This window comes from Zalophus californianus, chromosome 9 (genome assembly GCF_009762305.2).
Source record: "Zalophus californianus isolate mZalCal1 chromosome 9, mZalCal1.pri.v2, whole genome shotgun sequence".
In the NCBI taxonomy this organism is placed as follows: domain Eukaryota; kingdom Metazoa; phylum Chordata; class Mammalia; order Carnivora; family Otariidae; genus Zalophus; species Zalophus californianus.
In genome coordinates this window covers 132,036,455-132,060,924 of record NC_045603.1, presented here as the reverse complement: position 1 = coordinate 132,060,924, position 24,470 = coordinate 132,036,455, and positions in this window count along the sequence as shown.

Below are 24,470 nucleotides of genomic sequence, written 5' to 3'. Positions count from 1 at the left end.
TCTAAATACAAGGTTTCGTACATGGTAAAGAAGAACATTCTCTGACTTAAGTAACCATGGGATGCTATCTCTTTTGCCGATTCAAAAGTAAAGTTGCAAACCTACTAGAAGAACTATTATATACATATACAATATATAATATGAATATATAATAACAAATCTATATTTGTAGATATATATGTCTGTGAAGACACATTTATAGCCCATAAGAACAAACCAAAGAAACACTGTAGCATAGATACTTCCTGGCTTAGAAGTTACATAGTACAGTTGTATTTTTGCTTTCTCAACTTGGGTATTACCCCAAAGTAACAAGGAACACCAGAAATGCAAAATCTTGATTTCATAAATGTTGAAGACAACCACCTCACTATCTGAAATATCTGAGTACAGCTGCAAAGCTCAGCAAAGACAACAGAGAGGGGCGCCTGGGTGGCTCAGTCGTTAAGCGTCTGCCTTCAGCTCAGGTCATGGTCCCAGGGTCCTGGGATCGAGCCCCGCATCGGGTTCCCTGCTCCACGGGAGGCCTGCTTCTCCCTCTCCCACTCCCCCTGCTTGTGTTCCCTCTCTCGCTGTGTCTCTCTCTGTCAAATAAATAAAATCTTTGGAAAAAAAAAAAGACAACAGAGAAACGTTATCTGAAGACTGGTGACCAAAAGGAGTCAGAATTGGTCTGACCTCAAATTTCTCCAGAGTAAAATGAAGTTCCTGGAAATAGAGGAGCTGCTATCCAAAGTATGCAGGGCAACAAAGTGTGAACCAAGAATTTTATAAATAGCCAAACTGTAACTCATATTAAAAAGCAGTAAAATGAAAAAAATTAAAACCCATAACCTGTAAGTCTTTCCTAAACAACAACAACAACAACAGAACAAACCAGTGGAGGATAAAATGCAATGAACCAAAAAATGACTGGAAAAGCTACTAACAAATGGCAATGCCATGGAATTTATTTTACTGCAGGGCAATCTAAAACAAGTATGTTATTTATGGGCAAAGAACAGAATGTTTATGTCATAGTCCTTAATAATGCAGAAATAATATAAAAGTTTTGAGGAAAGACATAAGGAAAGTGGAAAATAGTGTAAACATACTGATTTCATCATCTTTTACAGCAAGGAGATGAATGGTATGAATTAAGGATGAAAATTAGAAGGATATACATAAATATGAGCATAAAGGTAAAGACTAAGAAAAATAATTTTATATATTGAAATTAGGTAGTGAAATTAAGGCAGGAATATGCAGGAAATAGAAATATATTTACTTCATTCTTGCTTATAGTATGAAATCAATTTATATTACATAAAAGATGAAATTGTGGGTAAAAGATAGAATTACAGGCATTTATGTAGATTCGATGCTATACCAATTAAAATTCTGGCATTTTTTTCTTCTAAAAATTCCAGCTTATTCTAAAATTCATACAGAAACACAAAGGACCAAGAACTGCAAAGGAAACTTTAAAGCCTAACAACAAACCTAAAAGACTTAACACTACCAGATATCAAGACTTACTATAAAAAGATAACATGGTATCAGCACAAGCATTGACTAACTAGCCAACGGACTCAACAGTGAATCTGAACCAGACACATCTATATGGGCTGACGACCAAAGCATTGCCAGAATGCAGTGGGAAAAATAGTGCATTTTTCAATAAATAGCTTTCTATGAACAAGTGCATTAGTTTTTTTCTGGTGCCTTAAGAAATTATCACACATTTAGTCACTTAGAACCATCCAAACTTATTACTCACCGTTTTTGTGGGCACAGGTAGAAGTTAGCTGGGTGCTCTGCTCAGGCCCTCCCAAGCCTGCCCTGGAAGCGCTGATCAGGGCTGTGGGCTCTTGGTCCTCTTCTAGGCACACATGGTTGTTGTTCGAATTCATTTCCTTGTGGTTGTTGAACTCAGGCCCTCAGCTGATAGAGACCATCTGCCAGTTCTTAATGTACATGGGCCCTTCTCCAAAATGGCAGTTCACGCCTTCAAGGCCAGCAGGAGAATTTCGCTCATGCTTTCAATCTCTCCCTTCAAAAAGGGCCAAGTCCCTTGGAAGGGCTCATCCGATTAGATCCACTTATGATAATCTGCCTTTAATTAAATCAAAGTAACTGAATTGGGGCCTTAATGACATCTGAAATATCACTTTACCTTTGTGCTATACCATAACCTAATCAAGAGTAAAATCCATCATACTTATAATTGTCCATACACTCTAGGGGAGGAGATTATACCAGATACCAGGGTCAGGGATCTCCCAGGGCAACTGAGGACTCTACCCACCACAATGGGACATCCACAGACTAAAGGAAGCTAAATCCCTGCCTCACCCTATAAACAAAACTCAATTAGTTCTCATCTCATCCTATCAACAAAAAAATTAATGGGGTGGCAGATTTAAGTGCAATAAAAAAATTATGCTTTAGCAAAACTGCACAACAATATCTTAGTTATCTTGGTTTAGGCAAAATAATTCTTAAAAAGGAAAAAAAAATTACTAACAAAGAAAAATGGTAAACTGACTACTTCAAAATTAGGAACTTTTGTTTGTTAAAACATAAAAATAATATCAAGCAAACCCAACGTGTGAGAAGACATTTGTAATATAGAAGCACGAACAACAAAAGGCTTGTATCCTTAATATATAAAGAGCTCTTACAAATCACTATGGGAAGCAGAAAATTCAATAGTACCCCTGGACAAAAGAGTTGTAAAGGCAATCAAAACATATATGCAAATGGAAAATAAACACAGGAAAGGTGTTCACCCTGATTAACAACCAGAGAAATGCAAATGAAAAACACAGTAAAATATAACAACACTCACCAGAGTGGCTAAATTTAGAAAAAGACAGAAGTGCTAAATTTTTTAAAGCATGAGAATGAACCATAAACACTCACAGGCTCCTGGGAAACTATTCGTCAGTGCCTACTAAAATTGACCATTCACAACTCTTACACTCTTAGGGTCAAACCTAACAAACATAAACCCACACCTATATGCACTGTAGGACAGACTAGCATGTTCCCAGCCGCAGTCTTCCTACCATTAGGAATGGATTTCCGTAAAAAGCCATAAAATGTAAACTACTTAAAAGCCATTCAATAGAAGACTGGATGAACAGTGGGGTGGTGTATTTACACAACAGAATAATATTCAGACTAAGAGTGACCTACAATAACACTCAATGAGATAAACATCCTAAACATTAGTTTAGCAAAATGAGTCATGCAAAAGAAAATAGTTTAAAAGCAAACAAACAAACCCAAAAAACAGGCAGAACCAGCCCATACTGTTAGATGTCAAGGCAAAGTTAACCTTAAAGGTGGAAATAAATTGAAGGGAAATGCGAGGACTTTTGAGATTTAAGTTGAAAAAGAAAAGTACAATGTAAACAAACAAAATCCTAAAATAGCCAGCAGAAAATGTAATCTCAAACTACAGAATGCCTTCCTAAATATATTCTATAAGTTAAAAGCCAGAGGAGAAAGACCAGATGAGGCACTGGCATACACACAAAATCTTCACGAGCTTTTTAAAACCCGGAAAACTCAGAACCAAAAAACACCATGCGGAAATTAAAGGTCATAGGAGGCCCCAGTTCAAGATGGTAACATAAGGAGACCCTGAACTCACCACCTCCCAGAAACACACAGAATCCACAGCGACATATGAGCAACTTCCTCTGAGAAAAACTTGAAAATTGGTGATAGCTGGACTCCTCGGAATGGAGCGAAGTAGAGCCGGCGCGCAGGGAAGCAGCAAGAGAGGCTGGGACACGGTCTTGCCAAAAGCCCTCGCCACGCAGCTCACCGTCCCGCAGCTCAGAAACTGGAGCTGCTCCCCTGGGAGCAAATGGTTCCCACCCCACATCAGGCACCCGCAACTTTTAAGACCTGCACCTGAGGGATGAGCCCCCCAAACATCTAGCTTTGAAAAGCGCTGGGGCTCAGGAGCCGAGCCCCACAGGCTGGAGGACTCACGTGGTGCAACCCCGTGTGGAGGCCGTGGGAGGAAGAGCCCAGCACAGGCTGGGGAGCCTCCACCTGATGGCCAGATGTCCACTGGTGGTCCATCCAGCAGCCTGCTCCATGCTCTCCAGGAGGAAGACTAGCAGGTGCCACCTCACGCTTCCCCTCCTCCTTGCTCCTGGGGGGCGCCATGTCCCCTCTCCCAAGTTTTGTGTTGTTCTCCTTCTTCTCCTTCCTGTCAGGCACCATCTCCACGCTGCCTCCCTGTCCCTCTCCAGAGCACCAGTATCGTCTCCCAGAGGGGAGCGTTTCCACATGTCTGGGGCTCCCTGTGTTCCCCCTGGCAGGTTTCTGCGGCTGCACGGGGCGGGGGGGGGGTCACCTCCCACGTGCCCTGGCTCTGGTGGCCCCCGGGGAGTCTTAGGCTTGCGGGGTCCCACAGAACGATAACCAACCGCGGAAGAGTTTCTTAAACAATGACCACGTTCAGGGCACGGTGAGAAGCAAGAGCCTCAGGAGCTCTGTCTTCCTGGGAAAGAGACCTGTGAGCTTCCCATCACAGCTGCCGTGGGCAGGGCAGGCTTCCGGTTGAAGACGCATCGAGGGGCTGACCTTCATCTTCAGTGGGCAGGTGCTATTCTCCCCCCCACCCCGTCCCTCCCCAACCGCTCTTCAGCTGCCCAGCTGCACGGTGCTACTCCCTTCTGTACCTTCTAGAAGGGAGATTTACAAGTGTCTGGTGTCCCCATCTTTGCAGCTGATGCCCAGGGGATGTCCCTTGATTGCTGGTTTCTGGTGGCCGGAGGGGCTTGGGGTCCTGGGTCTCATGAGACTGTAACAATTGAAGACAGAGTTCTTGGCAGGCTCCCACCTCTGTGCAATCTAGAGCATTGCACAGACAGCAGCCTGAGACACACCCCCAGGCTTTCCCTGAAAGAGCCCTGTTTGCTTGTCCTAGGGTTTTGGCCACAGGCAGGGGTGTCAGGTTTGGCACACATTTAGAGGCCTAAAGATTTCAAACTCTATTACCAAGCTATAGTAATCAAAACAGTAAGGTTCTGGCATAAAACAAACACATAAATTTATGGGAAAGAATAGCCCAGAAATAAACCCACACATATATGGCCAATTCATTTATGACAAAGGAGGCAAGAATATACAATGGAGAAAGGACAGTCTCTTCAATGAATAGTGTTGGGAAAACTGGATGGCTACATACAAAAGAATGAAACTGGACCACTATGTTACACCAAACACGAAAATTCACTCAAAATGGATTAAAGACTTGAATGTAAGGCCTGAAACCATAAAACTCTTAGAAGAAAACATAGGTGGTAAGCTCCTTGACATCAGTTGCCACAAGCAACGGCAACAAAAGTAAAAACAAGCAAGGGGTCTACATCAAACTAAAAAGTTGCACAGCAAAGGAAACCGTTCAACAAAATGAAAAGGCAACTTACTGAATGGGAGAAAATATTTGCAAGTCATATATCTGATAAAGGGCTAATATCCAAAATATATAAAGAACTCATACAATTCATTAGCAAAAGCAAAAAATAAGAACAAAACCCCCAAAACAAAAAAATACAATTAAAATATAAGGAAGAGGATTTCAATAGATATCTTTCCAAAGAAGACGTACAGATGGCCAACAGACACATGAAAGGATGCTCAACATCACTCATCTTCTGGGAAACGGAAATCACCCTGCAGGTGCTATTCATTCTAAACTAAAAGCCATTCCCACTGTGCATAAGTCACCAACCTTTATGAAACTTCATATTTATCCTTATTAGTTACCATCCATGTATCATCCCTATATTATCCATGTCACAAGCTAGTTTTATACTCAGAATGAATACAGAATTGTTTTTACATTTTTAGGTCTAATTTACATACATACTCTCCTTTGTCATTTTCTTAAAGATACTGGTGAGAATAGTTTAAACATGAAAATGAAGATTCCTTATATGAAAAATCAAACCCAAATAAATGGGCCAATAGAGAAACACATTTGCCCTTTTTTTTCCTTTTTTTGAAAAGTCCCTTGGACTTGATAGTGACAAAATTTGAACTAAAAAAAAACCATATGGACAAATTTTAATTTTTTCCCATTGAACATGTATTTTGTTATGGAGAACATTCATTCAGTTCTTTTGTGTTTCACTGATTATATCTAATAGGGTATCTGGTTGGAATGTTTACTTTATGGTTTTTTTTTAAGATTTTATTTATTTGACAGAGACACAGCGAGAGAGGGAACACAAGCGGGGGAGTGGGAGTGGAGAGGGAGAAGCAGGCTCCCCTCTGAGCAGGGAGCCCGATGTGGGGCTCGATCCCAGGACCTGGGATCATGACCTGAGCTGAAGGCAGACGCTTAACCGACTGAGCCACCCAGGTGCCCCATGAATGTTTACTTTATGTTAATAATGCCTGTTATAAAAGCTGAATCTTCACAGCCCAAGATTGTCTGTCTAATATAGGACATATATCATGTCAGTTTTTGAGAATTATGAAAGCCAGTAAGAAACTCATGGGAAGTTCCATAGCATGACATTTTAGTTCCATTAGTCCTCACAGGAATAACATTAAATTGATTTTCTTTTTTTTTTTTTAAGATTTTATTTATTTATTTGAGAGAGAGAATGAGATGGAGAGAGAGAGCGCACGAGAGGGAAGAGGGTCAGAGGGAGAAGCAGACTCCCCGCTGAGCAGGGAGCCCGATGCGGGACTCGATCCCGGGACTCCAGGATCATGACCTGAGCCGAAGGCAGTCGCTTAACCAACTGAGCCACCCAGGCACCCTAAACTGATTTTCTGTAAGAATTCTTCCATTAAAAAAAACAAACAAACAGTGGTTAACTTTGAGTCCTCCAATGTTTTCAGCACTTTGACAAGTGCTTTCCATGAATTATCTCCTTTAAGCAGCAAACACAAGACAAAGTAAATTGAAATGATCTGTTGTTGTGTTTTTTTTAATAAAAGTAAGCTGTTCTATACTACTGTCAAAATTTCTCTAGTAAGCTAGATCATTACAATTTTTTCACTTCACATTTTGCATTTTGATAGCTATGAATTTGAAATTCCAAACAGACATAGAATATTATTTCTCAAATATTATATGGAATCATTTCTCCTATCTTAATAAGGGAACACTAATTGGATCATTATTATTTGAGTTCAAGCCAGTGTCTATAAAATGAAAAAGTAACAGTGCTAAATACATGTTTTTGAGGAGTGTGGGGATTGGGTCTGGTTAAAGACAGGAATGTCTTTCTTGTATCTTAATAGAGGAGCAGAGTGCCACTAGAACTGAAACTTACTTTGGCACATTTCACTAGTACTTTAGATATCACTTGTACTTTGTTCTCAATCTTTTTTTCTAAAGATTTTTTTTTTTATTTCAGAGAGAGAGAGAGAGAGCACCAGCAGGGTGAAGGGCAGAGGGAGAAGCAGACTCCCTGCGGAGCAGGGAGCCCGATGCGGGGCTCGATCCCGGGACTCCACGATCATGACCTGAGCCGAAGGCAGTCGCTTAACCAACTGAGCCACCCAGGCGCCCTCAACCTTTTTTTTTTTTCTTTTCTTTCAACTAAACTGGTATAATGAAAACAATGTTTGGTTGTGTTTTTCAGTGTGTTCTGAATGTGACTGTCATTGGAGGCTGGCCAATATCCATGAACCATGAGTACATACAAAACATAGCATCATCTCTTGATACATGAAGTGTGGAGAAATGCCCCAGAGCATTTAATCTATCAACTTTAAGGGCTATGTTTGTCCTAAGAGTGTTGATATGGAGCTTAAAGATGAAGTCACCTTGATAGGAAATATTCCCCATTACATGGCTGTTAGTACTGCGGTGATAATTTGATTAGGAAATCAATCCCAAAGTGCATATTTTGCTTTGCTTTATCTAGAAATAGTTATGTTTCCACTCTTATTTTGTGCCAAATTCTAAATGAATATTTACACAGAACATCTCTGTTTTAAGGGTCCCTTGGTTCCTTAGCCACCTTAGTTTGGGAAAAGGACTTATTTGAGTTAAAATTATAAAAATGAATGTGGTAGTAATACATGATACCTACGAGCTCTTCCTACCCGTTAGTGTTGATGCTTTTCTACACTACTTAGAAGTTTTGTGATCTTTGACAAGCTACCCCCCCCTGAATCTCTTTCTTTATCTGTAATGCAGGAGTCAACAGAAGCAAATTCTTCAGATGTTGGGAATATTAAATGGAAATGTATCTCAGGGATTTTGAGTAGCATTCAGTATATTGTAAATACTAAGAAAAATCTTTAAAGCTACCAACTTCCCAGAGTATCTCAATTTTCAAAGGCAGCGTTCTATAAAAATCTAGCACAGGGGCGCCTGGGTGGCTCAGTTGGTTAAGCGACTGCCTTCGGCTCAGGTCATGATCCTGGAGTCCTGGGATCGAGCCCCGTATCGGGCTCCCTGCTCGGCAGGAAGCCTGCTTCTCCCTCTCCCACTCCCCCTGCTTGTGTTCCCTCTCTCTCTGTCTCTCTCTCTCTCTGTCAATTAAATAAATAAAATCTTTAAAAAAAAAAAAAAATCTAGCACATTTTACTCCCATATTTGAAACAAGGTGGTTTCCATTATTTGACACTAAAAAAGTGTTGGGGGGGAGTTTCCTATTCAATCTTATAGTAAAGAATTTAGAAAACAGAGTCCTCTCTGGATGAAAAATTAAGATCCATTTCAGGCAGATTGAAGTGTCCCTACTTGAATGAGATGACCCCCCAATTGTCCAAAAGACAACTGTCACACGTTTTCCCATGTGAAACAGTGAACTTTGCATGGCTGGAATGATGCCATATTTACCTTTCTATTTCACACAGTACCTCTGTATACTCAGTGCTTTGCACCAAATGGATACCCGCCCAGTAAGTTACTCCAAATTCTACTGCATTGCACTTGCCTCTCAATCCTATGTAATTTTTAAAGTATTTCACGCTTTATGCCTTACATTCTCATATGGCACATATTAAGGCAGCAGCCCTTAGCCTGGAAAGTACTTCTCTTTAGAACCAATTATAGTGTCTCCAGAGTGAAAAATATCCTGCATGGAAATATTTATCACTATCGCTTTAGAACAGGGTGGAGTAAACACTCATGACTGGGGCGTGGAATAGAGAACTTTGCTTTCCTTAGGGGAGGGCAGAAAAAACTTAAATTGGAGCATCCTACTAAATAAGGACACCTTTTGTGTATTAGTTTGCCAGGACTGTCATAATCAAGTCCCTTGGGGGGTTCAAATCACAGACATTTATTTTCTCACCCTCTGGAGGCTGGAAGTCCAAGATCAAGGTGTGGACAGGGTTCTTTCTTCAGTGGTCCTCTCCCCTTGGCTTGTAGAAGGCCGCCTTCTCCCTGTGTCTCCACGCGGTGTTCCTGTTTCCTCTTGCCTGTGTCCTAACGTCTTGTTATGAGGACACTGGTCATATTGGATTAGGGTCCACCCATATGACCTCATTTTACCTTATTTACCTCTTCCAAGGCCTTATCTCCAAATACAGTCACCTTCTGAGGTCCTGGGAGTTAGGACTTCACATAGGAATTTGAGGGGAGGGATAACTCCGCCAAAACACTGTGCTACATAAAGTGTCTGGAATATAGCACACAGGCCACACTGTACTGGAGCAAATGGTCATTTGTTAGACTCAAGACCTTGCTCCCTTGCCACACACTAAGTCATGGGTAGAACCTTATTCTGCTTTCATCTTCAAGTCCAGCGCCCTGGCTCGGCATTTGCCACTTGGTGTCACCTCTTCTACATAATAGGAGGGTGAAGGTTGTTGGCAAGGTGTTGGAAGCTGTTGTTTGGGTGAATAAGGGCCATTTTGGTCATAATAACTGTGTGTGCAAATGACATGGAGTGGTCAAGAAAGGGGGGGTGCTTGGGTGGCTCAGTTGGTTAAGTGACTGCCTTCGGCTCAGGTCATGATCCTGGAGTCCTGGGATCGAGTCCTGCATCGGGCTCCCTCCTCAGTGGGGAGTCTGCTTCTCCCTCTGACTTTCCTCCCTCTCGTGCTCTCTATCTTTCATTCTCTCTCTCTCTCAAATAAATAAATAAAATCTTTTAAAAAAAGTAAAAGAAAGAGAGGGGGTACTCTCGCTGAAATGCAAAGAGTGTCAACAAAGATTGGGTGGAATATAGTGAGGGAGGTCGTGGGTAAGACTAGAGAGACCAGAGAAAAAAGAAGCAGACAGTGGCTTTATCCTAAGACCACAGAAGCCACAGGTGAAGCAATGGAAGTGGAGGGATAGGCCTCTCGTTTTTTAAAATTATTATTTATTACTAATCAGTCATGTTAATGATTCTGCTTCTTGCAGGGAAATTTTCATCTGTACTTTATGTCATTACTTCATTTCTGAACTGAATGAAAATCCTGAAAGTGATAAAATGACAAGGGTAACCAAGGGAAGCAGGAGACAAAGGCAGAGTAGAGAGGGAATATCTCATTATCCTCTGACAGTCCTATTTTAATAAAAACATTAGTAACTTGGTGAAATCAGATGCCTAGCCAAAATGTGCATCATTCCCTCCCTCCATATTTTAAACACATTTATAACACACCAGGCGACATCACAATACAGCGGTCTGGGTCACTGGCATCAGCATGTCACTATTACAATTAACATACTGGCGTCTACAGGACATGTTGGTATTTCTTTACATTCGAACAGATACATCCTTTAGTTGAGAACAGGTTGTACGACCCTTAAGGTGACAGGAACATAGATGTGACTCATTTACTAGATGTATTAATTCACTCAACACTATTTTGTATCCAGATTCTGAGTTATGTACCCAGTAAGCATAATTACCGAGGACAAGCAATAGAAGACCTGCTCAACATACACATTCCACTCCGAAATAGTATTTCTCAGAGTGCGTTCAGAGGAAATGAACCAATGACGTGCTTCTCAAGAAAGGGATTCCTTGCCAAGCAAGGTCAGAATCCGCTCTCTAATATGAATTCCCATACTTAGAGTTTCATAAATATTAGCTATGGGTCATTCTCCATCACAAAATCTGTTTAAGATGTGTACCACTGTGCCTGTAGACCCAGCATTGGAAACAAAACCTGAAATCTTTCCTTCACATTTGATTGAGCCTACATTTTTTAACATGCCTATCAGTGTGATCTATCCACCTTTCATCAATTTATCTTCATCTTCCAAATGTATTTTTCTTGCCATCTTTACTCACTCATTGTGGTGGTGGATATGCCTCAGGACGAACATTCTTTCAAAAGACATCACTTCCGATGCTTCCTTTCTTCTACCATCCTAGCCATTGAGTCTAACATCTTTACTTACATCAAAATGCCATCCCATTAATTGTCAGGGCTGTATGTCAGCATTTCAGATATCTGGGTTATATTCAGTGGATATAAAATTGCCCCCTTTCCATGTATCACATGTCATGACTTTTTTTTTTTTTTTTTTGCACCAGAGGCAATCATAGATGTAGAATAAAACTGTGGTCTCTGGCTTTCTTTTTTTCTTCTTTTTTTTTTTTCCCATTGCAACTGTTGCAGATATTCAAAATCACAACTCATGCTATTAATTTCAGCTGATATTTTCAACTCTCTTAACCCAGCACTTACATCCGACAGCTGTAAAGGCTTTCAGCCATAATAAATCTCTGCCTGACTTCCCAAAGCAAACAGTGTTGAGGAGAGTGATCCCTCCAATAACATTTTGTCAGCTCAAATCACCACCACAACATAAGTGATTCAGACAGTCTGAACTGACTCCAGGCTTCCCAACCTCCGGTCCTTATTTCCTATTTTCTTTTACTTATGACCTGTTCTTAATATTCCAAAGACTCTGAAAATGCTGTGTTCATTCCTCAAGACTGGCTGAGTGCCCATGTCACAAAGCTTTTCTTCTTTCTATCTGGTTTGTCTGAAAACAAAGTTTATTCAACCAGGTCTGTTAATTTTTTGGGGGGGGGAAGGGTAAACGGTAATGCTACAAAATTAAAATTTTACTGGTAAATCTCTATTCTTGGAAAGCAGTGAAACAAAAGTAATTTTCCTCGGTAAGCTTAACATTAATTCCAGAGACTGTGATGTCCATGCAGTAGATCTCTCTCAGTCGGGCACGTCATAAATAATGTGTTGAGTGAATTAATGAACATCCTGGAGTTGAGTGCCATGAACAGAAGCTAGGTCAAGCAGTGTGAGCCCGGTAGAGAAGTGCAAATGTTATCTAAATCTCTGCTTTTCCAATAGCAAGTAATGTAGCCACGAGGAACGCTGAGGGTTTGAATCGGATCCATCTTCCCAAATCCTGGCTCCGCGATGTAACCATGGGCACACAGGCCTCTGTTGCCTCATCTGTAAACTAGGGGTATTATTACCTGCCTAATCGAATAAAACAGAGTTGCTTTTCTTTTAATTCCTGCTAGAGGTGTCTGTGTTTCAACCCAGACTAAGCTATTGCCTTGGGACAAAGTGTTGCCCCCCTATGTTTTCCCCAACAGGGAAACATAACTTTCCAAATAACTCAGCCACTGTAGATCTTTTCCAGTCTTAGATAAAATGGACATTAACACTGTATTAGTTTAAGGTGTGCTATATAAAAACTTGGCATCTCTCTCTCCCTCTCTATATATGCACATATTGCAAAACGATCACCACGATAAGTTTAGTTAAAATCTATCACCTCACACAGTTGCAATTTGTGTTCTTGGGAGGAGAAGGTTTAAGATCTACTCTCTTTGTAGATCTTTGAACAATTCTGGCTTAAAACGAGCACTGTTATCTTCCCAATTACAGGCTACTTGAGAAAAGCAAAATTTGGTATTTTTCATTGTTTTATTTAAATCAAGTCACATGAGCATATCTATTGTTTTTATTACCCCAACACTTAAATAATTTCATTTGTTAGATGCTGGCACATTATGGACACTAATTTATTTAAATTACTAGATAAGCACAAGGTAAATGTTAGTATAGGACTCTTTTACAAATAGGAATGTTATGTATCAATCAACTAAAGAGTTAATAGCTATAAAAGAAAGAAAATGTTGAGGTCGGTTTTGTATCCAGATACAATCAATGGAAAAGTTTTCTTTTTTTTTTCCCCCACTATTATTCAACATTGATTTTGGAACAAAACTGAGAAATCATCTAAGGGGCTCTAGGGCGCACATAGTGCATGACTAAGAGCCTAGGCCCTTGAGACTAAATGCCTGGATTCAAATTCCCAATTCTGTCCTTGATAGCTTTACTAATAACACAGGTCATTTAATCCCTCTGGGCCTTAATTCTTTCAACTATGCATTCAAGATAATGAATATCTACTTCATAGGATTTTTATATGATTTAATGAGCTAATACATTGCTTGTAACAACTTTTGATACATCAAAAATTGCTCCTAAACTGTTAGCACTATTATTTCTCCAAAAAAAAAAAAAAAAAAAAAAAAGGAAAAAAGATCCTGAGCACTAGGAAGTTCAATGAATTTGCCTAAGGTCACACAGTGAGTTCATATAGAGGCTGAATTTTACTTGGAACTTCAGAGCCGTATTACATTCATCACTCAAAAATAAACATACATTGTGTGGGGGGCGCCTGGGTGGCTCACTTGGTTATAAGCGGCTGCTTTCGGCTCAGGTCATGATCTCAGGGTCCTGGGATCAAGCCCTGTATCAGGCTCCCTGCTCAGCAGAGAGTCTGCTTCTCCCTCTGCCCATCCCTTCTGTTCATTCACACACACACTCTCTCTCTTTCTCGCTCTCAAATAAATGGATAAAAATCTTAAAAAAAAAAACATACATGATTTACTATGAGCATCATGCTAGGGATTAGAAAAGCAATAGCGAGGGGTGCCTGGGTAGCTTAGTCATTAAGTATCAACCTTCGGCTCGGGTCATGGTCCCGGGATCCTGGGATGGAGCCACATGGGGCTCCCTGCTCTGCGGGGAGTCTGCTTCTCCCTCTTCCACTCCCCCTGCTTGTTTCCCTCTCGCTGTGTCTCTCTCTGTCAAATAAATAAAATCTTAAAAAAAAAAGAAAAAAGAAAAGCAATAACAAGCAAAACAAATAATGTTGTTAGGTCTTATGCCCTCATTTGAAAAAACTTAATTACGGAAGCAAATGGAATCATGTATGCGGATACTGGTAAGGGCAAGCAACTCAACAGAGGGCAATAGGGCACCTCAAGGACGTACTCCAGTGTCAGAGAAAAAATGACCTTCAAGCAACAGTTAAAAAAAGAAGACTAAAGGATGTCTGGCCTTAGGCAAAGTGGCTAGGATCTTTCAACAATTTCACTGTATCAACCTACCACTATTTTCACATCTAGAAAACAATTAAAGACCATGGATCCTATGAAAACTGGCGAGCCTTTGATAATTCCATAGTTCTATACACTCCATAATTTGAGTAAAATGATTACGAAACACCTAACTTTCTGTTTTTTTTTTTTTTTTTTTTTAAGGATTAATGACTGTTTATAGAATTCTAAGCAATGTCCTTTCAAACTCAGGCCGTCTAAGTGCAAAGTGTGATTAATAACCCTGTGAGGCTAAATGTTTGATTATATGGGGGAAAAAAAGAATGTTGCTACTGTGGTAACAAATGACTTGGAATGTGGCAGAAAGGGCACTGGGGAGAAGTAAAGACATGCATTGTCCCTCCTTTGGCTCCAGTTGTTGAAAATACAACTTAAACCTTTTTGTTTGTTTAGGAACAACTATCTATGCTCTTCAAACAGTTGAAAATAAGCATCCCCTTATTCTAGTTTTGGATACCTCAACTTTACTGAATCTTTAAAAAATACAGTGGGGACGGGGGACCTTGGTATTGGCTGCTAGGAGAAAACTGTCATGTGGAAGATAACAGTTTTGTTGCTAGACCAATCTAGACTTTCATCACTCAGTAACCACTAGTACCCTTTAACTTTGGATTCTTTTCTTGTGGACGCACAGCCCATCAGACAAGGCAATAATTCTGTTAAAGATATCTCATTCGGTTTTTTCGGAGTATTGGGAGTAACAGTAGGATTTTTGTCACATTCCACTTTGTAAATATACTAGGTAACTGGAAATTTGAACCTGGTTTCCTTCAATTTATTCCCTGTATGTCAGTGTGTACTTGTTCAATGATTCCCTTCTTCCCAAATTCATATGTCATGTATAGAATTTGATGTTGTTCTGTGCTGATTAAAAATATTAACTATGCCAAGTTAAAAAAAAAATTGGACTGCCCAAGATGATTAAATTAGGAATAAGGAATAAAATCTTTGCCCCAAGCAATACTTGGTTCATAGCATGACGCTGATGTTTAAGACTCCATCCCCACTCCCAAAATTCTTATGACCTTTACTTTATCCATTTCATAAATCCCAAACCCAGACATTAAACTGTATATAATGGAAAAGGGTCAAACATTTGTAACTTTATAACAAATTAACAACTCTTCATTTATATCTCCAAAAAAGTTTATCATACCTTCAAACAGAAAGTGTATGCTGTGAGATGTGATTGATTCTTTTGTTAATAAAAAAATAGCAATAATAATGTATTATTATTATTGTCCTAAGCCCTTTGTATGTAACAAAATTATCTTTACACAGTCCAATGAGCTAGGTAGTATCTTTCCCCTTATTTTAAAGTGAGGAAACTGAGGCAAAAGATTAGATAAATTGGCCATTGATGTATTCCATAGTGAAATCAAAGGCTACTAACAGATCACCTATTATGCCATACATTTTGTACAAGAATAAGCCTGGGACAGAATCCATTATGGGACCCATGTTTTTTTTTTTTTTTTTTTAAGATTTGTTTATTATTTGAGAGAGAGAGAGAGTGTGTAGGCAGGGAGGGCAAAGGGAGAGAGAGACAGAATTTCAAGCAGACTCCCCACTGAGTGCAGAGCCTGACGTGGGGCTCGAGCTCACGACCCTGAGATAATGACCTGAGCTGAAATCAAGAGTCAGATGCTTAACCGACTGAGCTACCCAGGCGCCGTGGGACTCCTGGTTTGATGACCCAATGAAACAGTGACAATATATTATGTGAGTGTGGCTTATAAACATGAGTTCACCTCCATCAGCTTCTTCATTTGCCTGTTGTCTCCTAAAGGAAGACTTTCCTGACAACTTCTTTAAAATGACCCCCTTCCCAGCTTGCTTTTTCTCTTCTCCATTTTTGTTGAAAGCCTTTACCATATAATTACTGGGTATGTTTTTACTATTTTTCAAAAGTTATATGTCTCTTGGCACTAGATTGCAAACCCCATGAGGACAGCATTCTTCAGCTGATGCCTCGAGCAGTGCCTGGATAAATAGTAGATGTGCTCTCAATGTTAGTGGAATAAATGAAGGAATCTGTTGGCAATCTTTCCTAATCATATAGATATTGTGCAGATTATTTTTGCCTCAATCTAGTCAGACTTTCATTATTTAACACTGCAAGATATTTTTTCTTCAGTGATAGTTCCTTATACATAAGTAGGGAGCCTTAAGTGATAATTTAGTTATTTAAGTAATTGGAAAAAATTAAACTTTGGAAATGTTGTTCCTTGAGCCTCTGGAGACCTTCTCTGCTAATCCTTTGCCCGGATCACGTTCCCCTGGTCAACTTTAACACATACCCCTACGAGTAGCAAGGAAAAGTAGGAAGGAAAAAAAAAAAAAGAATGTTGATCTGTGCCAAATAGCCCCTTGTGTTATGTGTAGATATGCCAAAAGTTGGTCCTAGCTCTACCATCTATATCTATAACCATAACCATATCAGCTTTTTATAACCAAACTATGGCACAATGTGGTTCCACTGTCAGATGGGTCCATGATGCAGCAAGGCTGAAGTCCTGTCAGGAAATTCCTGTTGGCTACTTAAGCAAACCATGGTGTATTACGTGTCCAAAGAAAACCAGCGTTGACAAGTAGATGTGTTATTTTGCTCAGGGCAAAGAGAGAAAGTGAGGGCAGAGGTGAGGGTTGGAAAGAATGTCTTCTAGACACATTCAGAGAAAGAGTAAATCTGATAGTTATACAAATGAACAAAATAATTTAACACCTCAAATACAGATGCTCAACAAATATTTAACGGTTTTGTTCAAATATTTCTTTTTTATTTTATTTTATTTATTTATTTGACAGAGAAAGAGAGAGAGAGAGAGCACAAGCAGGGGAAGTGGCAGGCAGAGGGAGAAGCTGGCTTCCCGCTGAGCAGGGAGCCCGATGCGGGGCTCGATCCCAGGACCCTGGGATCATGACATGAGCAGAAGGCAGCCGCTTAACTGACTGAGCCATCCAGGCGCCCCTTGGTCAAATATTTATGAAAATACGACTAAAAATGTTACTCATTTTCCTTCTCACCTCTTCATCTAAGAATTTTTCTTTTTTTCTATATTTTTGTGATTTCTTTCTTTTACTACAGATCTTTCCATGAGGTTGTGTTCACAGTCTAAAGAAATTTTTCCTGGAATACTTCTGCCTTGTGTGGATTTTCCTAGCCTTGCAAAGAAGGGAGCACCCCTGACTAGCTCAGAGTTCAAAGACCATGTACAACGCCTCAACTTCCCAGAAGGTTCCTGGAAAAAGCCTAAGAGTCTGCAGGGACAACTCAGGCCTCAAACAAAGATCATTTTAAAAAGCAACTTGAATTCTTGCTAAAGTCCATTCGCCTCTCTCTTGTGGCAGAACAGAAGAAGGGGGCAGAGAGAGAGAGGGAGAGAAACTATACTCTAAAGTTGTAGAAGTTGGTCAAATATAGCCTAGAAAAAAAAGTGCTTTATGGATTTGTCACCTACCATTATAACCAATCTCTCTTTTTTTTCTTTTTCAATGATTTCGGTGTGTCCACGAGCATCTTAGCCTGCATCTTCTAGATGAAAAGCTTCAGTTATCCTCAGCTCCTGTAATCTCCATCCTTAGGCATTCTAACTTTGAGACCCATTCTATGCCGTTTGTGATTTAGCCCAGAGGTCCGATCTCCTCTTCTTTGTCCCTGCCAACCTTTCCTTTACTCAGAAAAATGTGAATAGCCTGCCAAACCATTGTACATCATGTCCCCTTCCCAGGGTCCCCTTTCTCTTCCCTTATCCACTTCTTTTTTTTTTTTTAAGATTTATTTATTTAATTTAGGGGGGAGAGGGTAGGGGGAGAGGAAGAGAGACTCTCCAGCAGACCCCCTACTAACTGTGGAGCCCCATGCAGGGTTCAGTCTCATGACCCTGAGATCACGACCTGAGCAGAAACCAAGAGTCGAATGCTTAATCGACTGTGCCACCCAGGCGCCCCTCTTTTCCAATTCTTAATAACATTCAGTCTCGGTCTTCTCCCATCACTGCTCCTGGATTTAGCCTCCCCTTCTTGGTTGCCCACACTTTTTACGTCATGGTTGAGGCGCTCGTAAATAACTTTTGTGAATGGATCTCAAGGCTTTTCATGCATGTAGGTCCTTACTCTTCTGAGGGAGGTTGTGAGTTTTAGCAGGCAAGGATCATATATGCCCTTTACGCGTCCCTCCAAAAGTCTCCTACAGCTTGAGGCATGGAGAGAATTCTCTGTAGGTGCTTTTAGAATCGTCTTAACCATATACGTAAATCCTGCAAGAGATATGTTATCCCTTAGTCTTTATTTCTATATTTTCATATTTAAAAACCATGTTTTGCTAACTGAAATAATTGGCATTATATTTCCTTCTCTATAAGTAGCTCGACTTTCTTCATCTCTCCATTCGTGAAGACCCCCGGCAAACACTATTTTAGGTCACAGTGAACCGAATCTACAGGAACTACAAGAAGCACCTCAGAGTCTCTAAATGTGTTAATTTTCTGTTTCCAGTTCAACTCAATGGAGTTCGCTTTTAAAAGAGTGTGAATGTCCTCTCTATTGCCTGATATTCAACTCCTAGGTGATTTTTCTCTAACTTAAACTTATTCCACCCTCTACGCTCCTCTTTTATAAATGTCACCTCTTCTTAATTTCATACTCGTTCCCTATTTCTCTTCCCATCTTTGACTTTTCATGTCTGCTTATTCTTTTCCCCTCCCCGCGGTCTTCCTTTTGCCAAGCATCAAACAATTCCGTTTTCCCAAGGGATACAACGTGTAGACTTCCCCCTTCTTGAATTAATTCATGGATTCAAAATAGCTTTCTCCCAAATGAAATCAGCATGATTCTGAAAATTATCCAAAGGGCTAACAACCTCTTTGGAAGGTGGGGGAAATGCCAACAAAGTAGATGTTACTATGGAGAAATTTTCCTATGATTTGTAAGGGTGAGAAATCATCACTTTAAGATATATATTTTGAAGATTTATCTACGGAAATATTTATTAAAGGTCCATCAGAGGTGTTCTACTGTACCATAAAAGTGTTTGATAAATGTCCAGTGGGATGGAACTCAACTAAAAATATTTTTTCAATATTAATTTGGAAACTATTTTTTGTAGACCTGCTTTCAATGAGCAGTAGCCAAACTAATCCTTTCCCCCTACCACATTTGTCTTCAGTATTCCTTATATTAATGAATGAATGAATTTTTACCTTTAATTGTGATAAAAACACATAACAAAGTTTACCATCTTAAGGTCGTACATAACATAAAAAACACATAATGTAAAATTTATCATTTTAAGTGTAGAGTTTCAGTAGTGTTAGTATTAGTTATATTCACATTGTGCAACAGAACTCTAGAACTTTTCATGTTGCAAAACTGAAACTCTATAACCATTGAACAACTCCCCATTTCCTTTTCCTCCTACCCCTTGGCAACCACCATTTTACTTTCTGTTTCTATGAATTTGACTATTTTAGATAGCACATGTAAGTGGGACCACACAGTATTTGTCTTTTTATGACTGGCTTATTTCACTTAGCATAATGTCCTCACAGTTCATCTATATTGTAGCCTGTGACAGGATTTCTTTTTAAGGCTGAATAACATTTCATTGTATGCATATACCACATTTTGTTTATCCATTCATCTGTTGATGGACTTTTGTGTTCCATTCACCTTTGGGTATTTTGACTAATACAGCAAGGAACATGGATGTGTAAGTATCTCTTTGAGATTCTGCTTTAGTTCCTCAAAAGAGATTGCTGAATCATATGGCTATTTTATTTTTAATTTTGGAGGAAACTCCATATTGTTTTCCATAGCAGTTGCACACTTTGCAATCTTACTAATAGTATACAAGGGTTCTACATCCTCACCAACACTTGTTATTTTATACTCTTTCTTCTTTCTTTCTTTTCTTTCTTTCTTTCTTTCTTCTTTCTTTCTTTCTTTCTTCTTTCTTTCTTTCTTTCTTTCTTTCTTTCTTCTCTCTCTTCTTCTTTCTCTCTCTCTTTCTTTCTCTCTTTCTCTCTTTCTTTCCTTTCTCTTTTTTCTTCTTCTTCTTTTCTCTTTCTTTCTTTTCTTTCTTCTTTCTTTCTTTCTTCCTTTCTTTCTTTCTCTTTCTTTCTTCTTTCTTTCTTTCTTTCTTTCTTTCTTTCTTTCTTCTTGTTGTCATTTTGTTTTTTGACAGTGGCTATCCTTAAGGAGTGAGGTGATGCTTCATTGTGGTTTTGATTTACATCTCTCTAATGATTTATGATGGTAAGTATCTTTTCAGATGCTTTTTGGCCACTCTATATCTTCTTTGAAGAAATATCTATAAGTTTTTGCCTGTTTTTTAATTGGGTTATTATTTTCTTGTGGAGATTCTGAAGTTAATCTTTTATTTGATTTACAAATATTTTCTCCCATTCTGTAGGCTGCCTTTTCGCTCTGTCGATTGTGTTCTATAATGAGCAGGTTTTGAGTTTGACATCATCTCATTTATTTACTTCCATTTTTATTACCTGTGTTTTTAGGTCAGATCCAAGAAATCATTACCAAATCCAACATATGAAGCTTTTCTCTTATGTTTTCTTCCAGTATTTTGATAGCATAGGTCTTACATTTAAGTCTTTAATCCCTTTGGAGATAATTTTTGTATGTGGTGTTGAGAGTCCAATTCATTCTTTACAAGTTGACATCCAGTTTCCCAGTGCCATTTGTGGAAGAGATGGTCCTTTCCTCATTGTGTATTCTTGGCAACCTTGTGGAAGATCAGTTGATTGTATATGTGTGAGTTTATTTCTGGGCTCTCCCATCACATTAGTCTATATGTCTGTCTTTATGCTAGTACCATACTGTTTTGATTCTGGTAGCTCTTTAACATGTTTGGAAATCAGGACATATGAGGCCTCAAGATCTGTTCTTTCTCTAGATTTTTTGATTATTGAGGTTCCTTAAGATTCCATAGGAATTTAGGATTTTTCTTTTTCTGCCAAAAAAAAGTGCCATTGTGATTTTGATAGGGATTACATTGAATCTGTAGGTCACTTTGGGGTAGTATGGATACTTTAACAAGATTCAGTCTTCCAGTCCGTGAACACAGGATGTCTTTCCATTTATTTGTGTCTTCTGCAGTTTCTTTCAATAGTGTTTTGTGATTTTCAGTGTGCAAGTTTTCCACCTGCTTGGTTAAGTTTATTCCTAAATATTTTATTATATTCAATGTTATTTTTTAAAATTTCCTTTTCAGATTGTTAATTGTTAGTTTAGAGAAATGCAACTGATTTGGTGTATTGATTTTGTATACTGCAACTTTTCTAATTTATTAGTTCTAACAGGTTTTTTTTGGTAGAATTTTTAGAGTTTTCTACATATAAGAATCATGTCATCTATAAACAGAGATAATTTTATCTCTTCCTTTCAATTGGGATACCTTTCTCTTTTTTGTCTAATTGTTCTGGGTCAGACGTCCAATATTATGTTGAAAATAAGTGGCAAGAGTGGACATCCTTGTCTTATTCCTGATCTTAGAGTTAAAGCTTTTAGTTTTTACCATGGAGTATAACGCTAGCTGTGGACTTTTCATATAGGGGCTTTATTATTTGAGATGCTTTCCTTCTATTTTTTGTTTTGTTGACTGTTTTTATCATGAAAATGTGTTTGATTTTATCAAATGCTTTTTCTACATCTATTGAGATGATCACGTGGTGTATTATATTGATAGATTTTCATGTGTTGAGCCATCCTTCCAGGAATAAATCCCACTTTGTCCTGATGTATGATCCTTTATATGCTATTGAATTTCGTTTGCTAGTATTTTATTGAGGATTTTTACATCAGTCTTCATCAGAGGAACTGCTCTATAGTTTTCTTTTCTTTTTCTTTTTTTTTTTGTAGTGTGTTTGACATCAAAATTCTATCTGTAAATTACATATGTCCTAAACCAGTACATTAATAACTTTGAGAACACAAAATATATACATGTTGCTAATAAAATCATAAATATTAGAAGGATAGTAGTTTGTGGGCCATCAGAGATTCCCTGTAGCTTACATAAAGTAGGAAGGCACAGAGGTAGGAGCATGGCCTTGGAATCAGCATTCCTACATTGAAAAATGTACTTATCTTTGGAAAAATAGGATAAAAGTGGATAAAGGATCAAACCTTTAAGGGTTGTTATAAGCTCCAGAAGAAATATATATCAATAGTTCATCTTTGTGATTTACAAAGAGAACAGGTGCTGCTTAAATGCACTGGACTTGTTATCTCCTTTGATCCTCACTGCAACTCCGGGAGGAAGGTGCAATTGTTATCCTCATTTTGCAAAGAAGAGGAAACTGGCTTGAGGCACTGACTCACTTGCCTGAGGTCACAAAGCCATTACAGACTGGTGCAGGGCTTGAATCCAGGCATCTTGCTCCCCCTTTTTTTAAACTACTATGCTGTAGTACTTCCCATTTTCAGTGCATAACATAATACGTAAGTAATCACTCTTCTACTCTTTCCTTCCCTCTCCTCCTTCTCTCCTTCTCTGCCTTTTTCTTCCTTTTCAAGACCCACATTTGAAGATTCATATCATTGCAGCACCTCTGCTTTCTAAGTGAGCTGGGGAAATAGTGCCATCAAAAGAAAAATACATTCAGGACAATTAGTTATCAAACTAAATGGATTACACTTTTCATATTTGTTTGCTCTATCTCTAGTGTTTAAGGCCTACTTTATGGTCATAATCTCAATTATATGTTCCTTGTGTCTGGGGCCTCAAACCAGTCAAGGTCACTCTGCATGTGTTGAGCATCTAATATTCCAGGCTCCACGTTTGGTGTTCCACAACCAGCATTTTATTTAAATCTCATACCAATCATGAAAGAGTTCCAAGTCAAGGAAGGACTCACTTATCCCACACTGGTCTCATATGTAGTAACTATTTAAAAACAGCCAAAATAAGAGCCAATGCTTTTTATTTTATTTTATTTTTATTATGTTATGTGAGTCACCATACAGTACATCATTAGTTTTTGACGCACTGTTCCATGAGTCATTGTTTGCATATAACCCCCAGTGCTCCATTCAATAGGTACCCTCCTTAATACCCATCACCAGGCTAACCCATCCTCCCACCCCCAGACCCCCTCCCCTCTAATACCCTCAGTTTGTTTCTGGAGTCCATAGCCTCTCTTGGTTTGGCAGAGGGGGGGCAACCAATGCTTTTTAAACTCCCTCACAAGTCTCCTTTCTGTGTATTTGGAAAGTGATATCTTCTTTAAGGGTTTGGTATAAATATTCTCCACAGTTCAAGTTTACATTGCAACAAGAAGAAAGAATATTATATTGATGAAACCATTTTTTTTAAATTTGGCATTTAAAAGGGCCATACTGAAATCAATATTCATAGCATTTCAACTTCTTTCTCAGCAACTTTTCTCAGTACAGACAAAGCCAATTCTTGTCTGGCTCAAAATAAATCCTCCTAAAAGAAGAAATTATGTCAGAAAGTGTGATCATTATGGAATAAAGGTTTGTTGTCCTCAGGTGCAGATGGCTCTTTGGGAAATCCTGACTCAATGGAGTCTCTACAAAGAAGGTATTCCTTCCATATGCTAAGCTAAGTGCATGCACACATTTACAAAGTGATTCCCAAGCTCATCACCAGCACTCACCTCAAAGCCAAGTGCTTCTGTGAATCCGGCAAAAATAAGGGCGCAGCTTTGGCATTGTAAATCAGCAGCAGGAGTGAGGAGGATTAGTAAAAAAGGGAAAGATAGCTAGAATGAAAGTACACGCAGGAGATCTTATCTTCACTGATGAAACTTTCCAGCCTCCGGGTGCCCAGGATATACAACACAGAGGTTTGTAGAGATATTAAGGATGAAGGATGGGGCAAGGCAAAACAAACAAACAAAAAAACCCACAAAAGACCCTAAACAACACAAATTTATCCAAGGGTGAAGCTGCCATGAATGCTTCAGTATGAGAAATAGCTGATAGTCTATAAGAACCCTGAAAGTGAAAGTGGTTCCCTTTTAAGTTTTGCAAACTCTGTGAGGTGATGACAGCTTCCTGCAGATTGGCTTTTAGCTGATCAGATTTCAGGGCCTCATTCGGCTCCAAGGCCAAGTTCTCATCCTGTGTCACAGTGGAGGGTTCGCTTAGAGGAGAGCCCATAAGGCCAGGGTAAGTGTG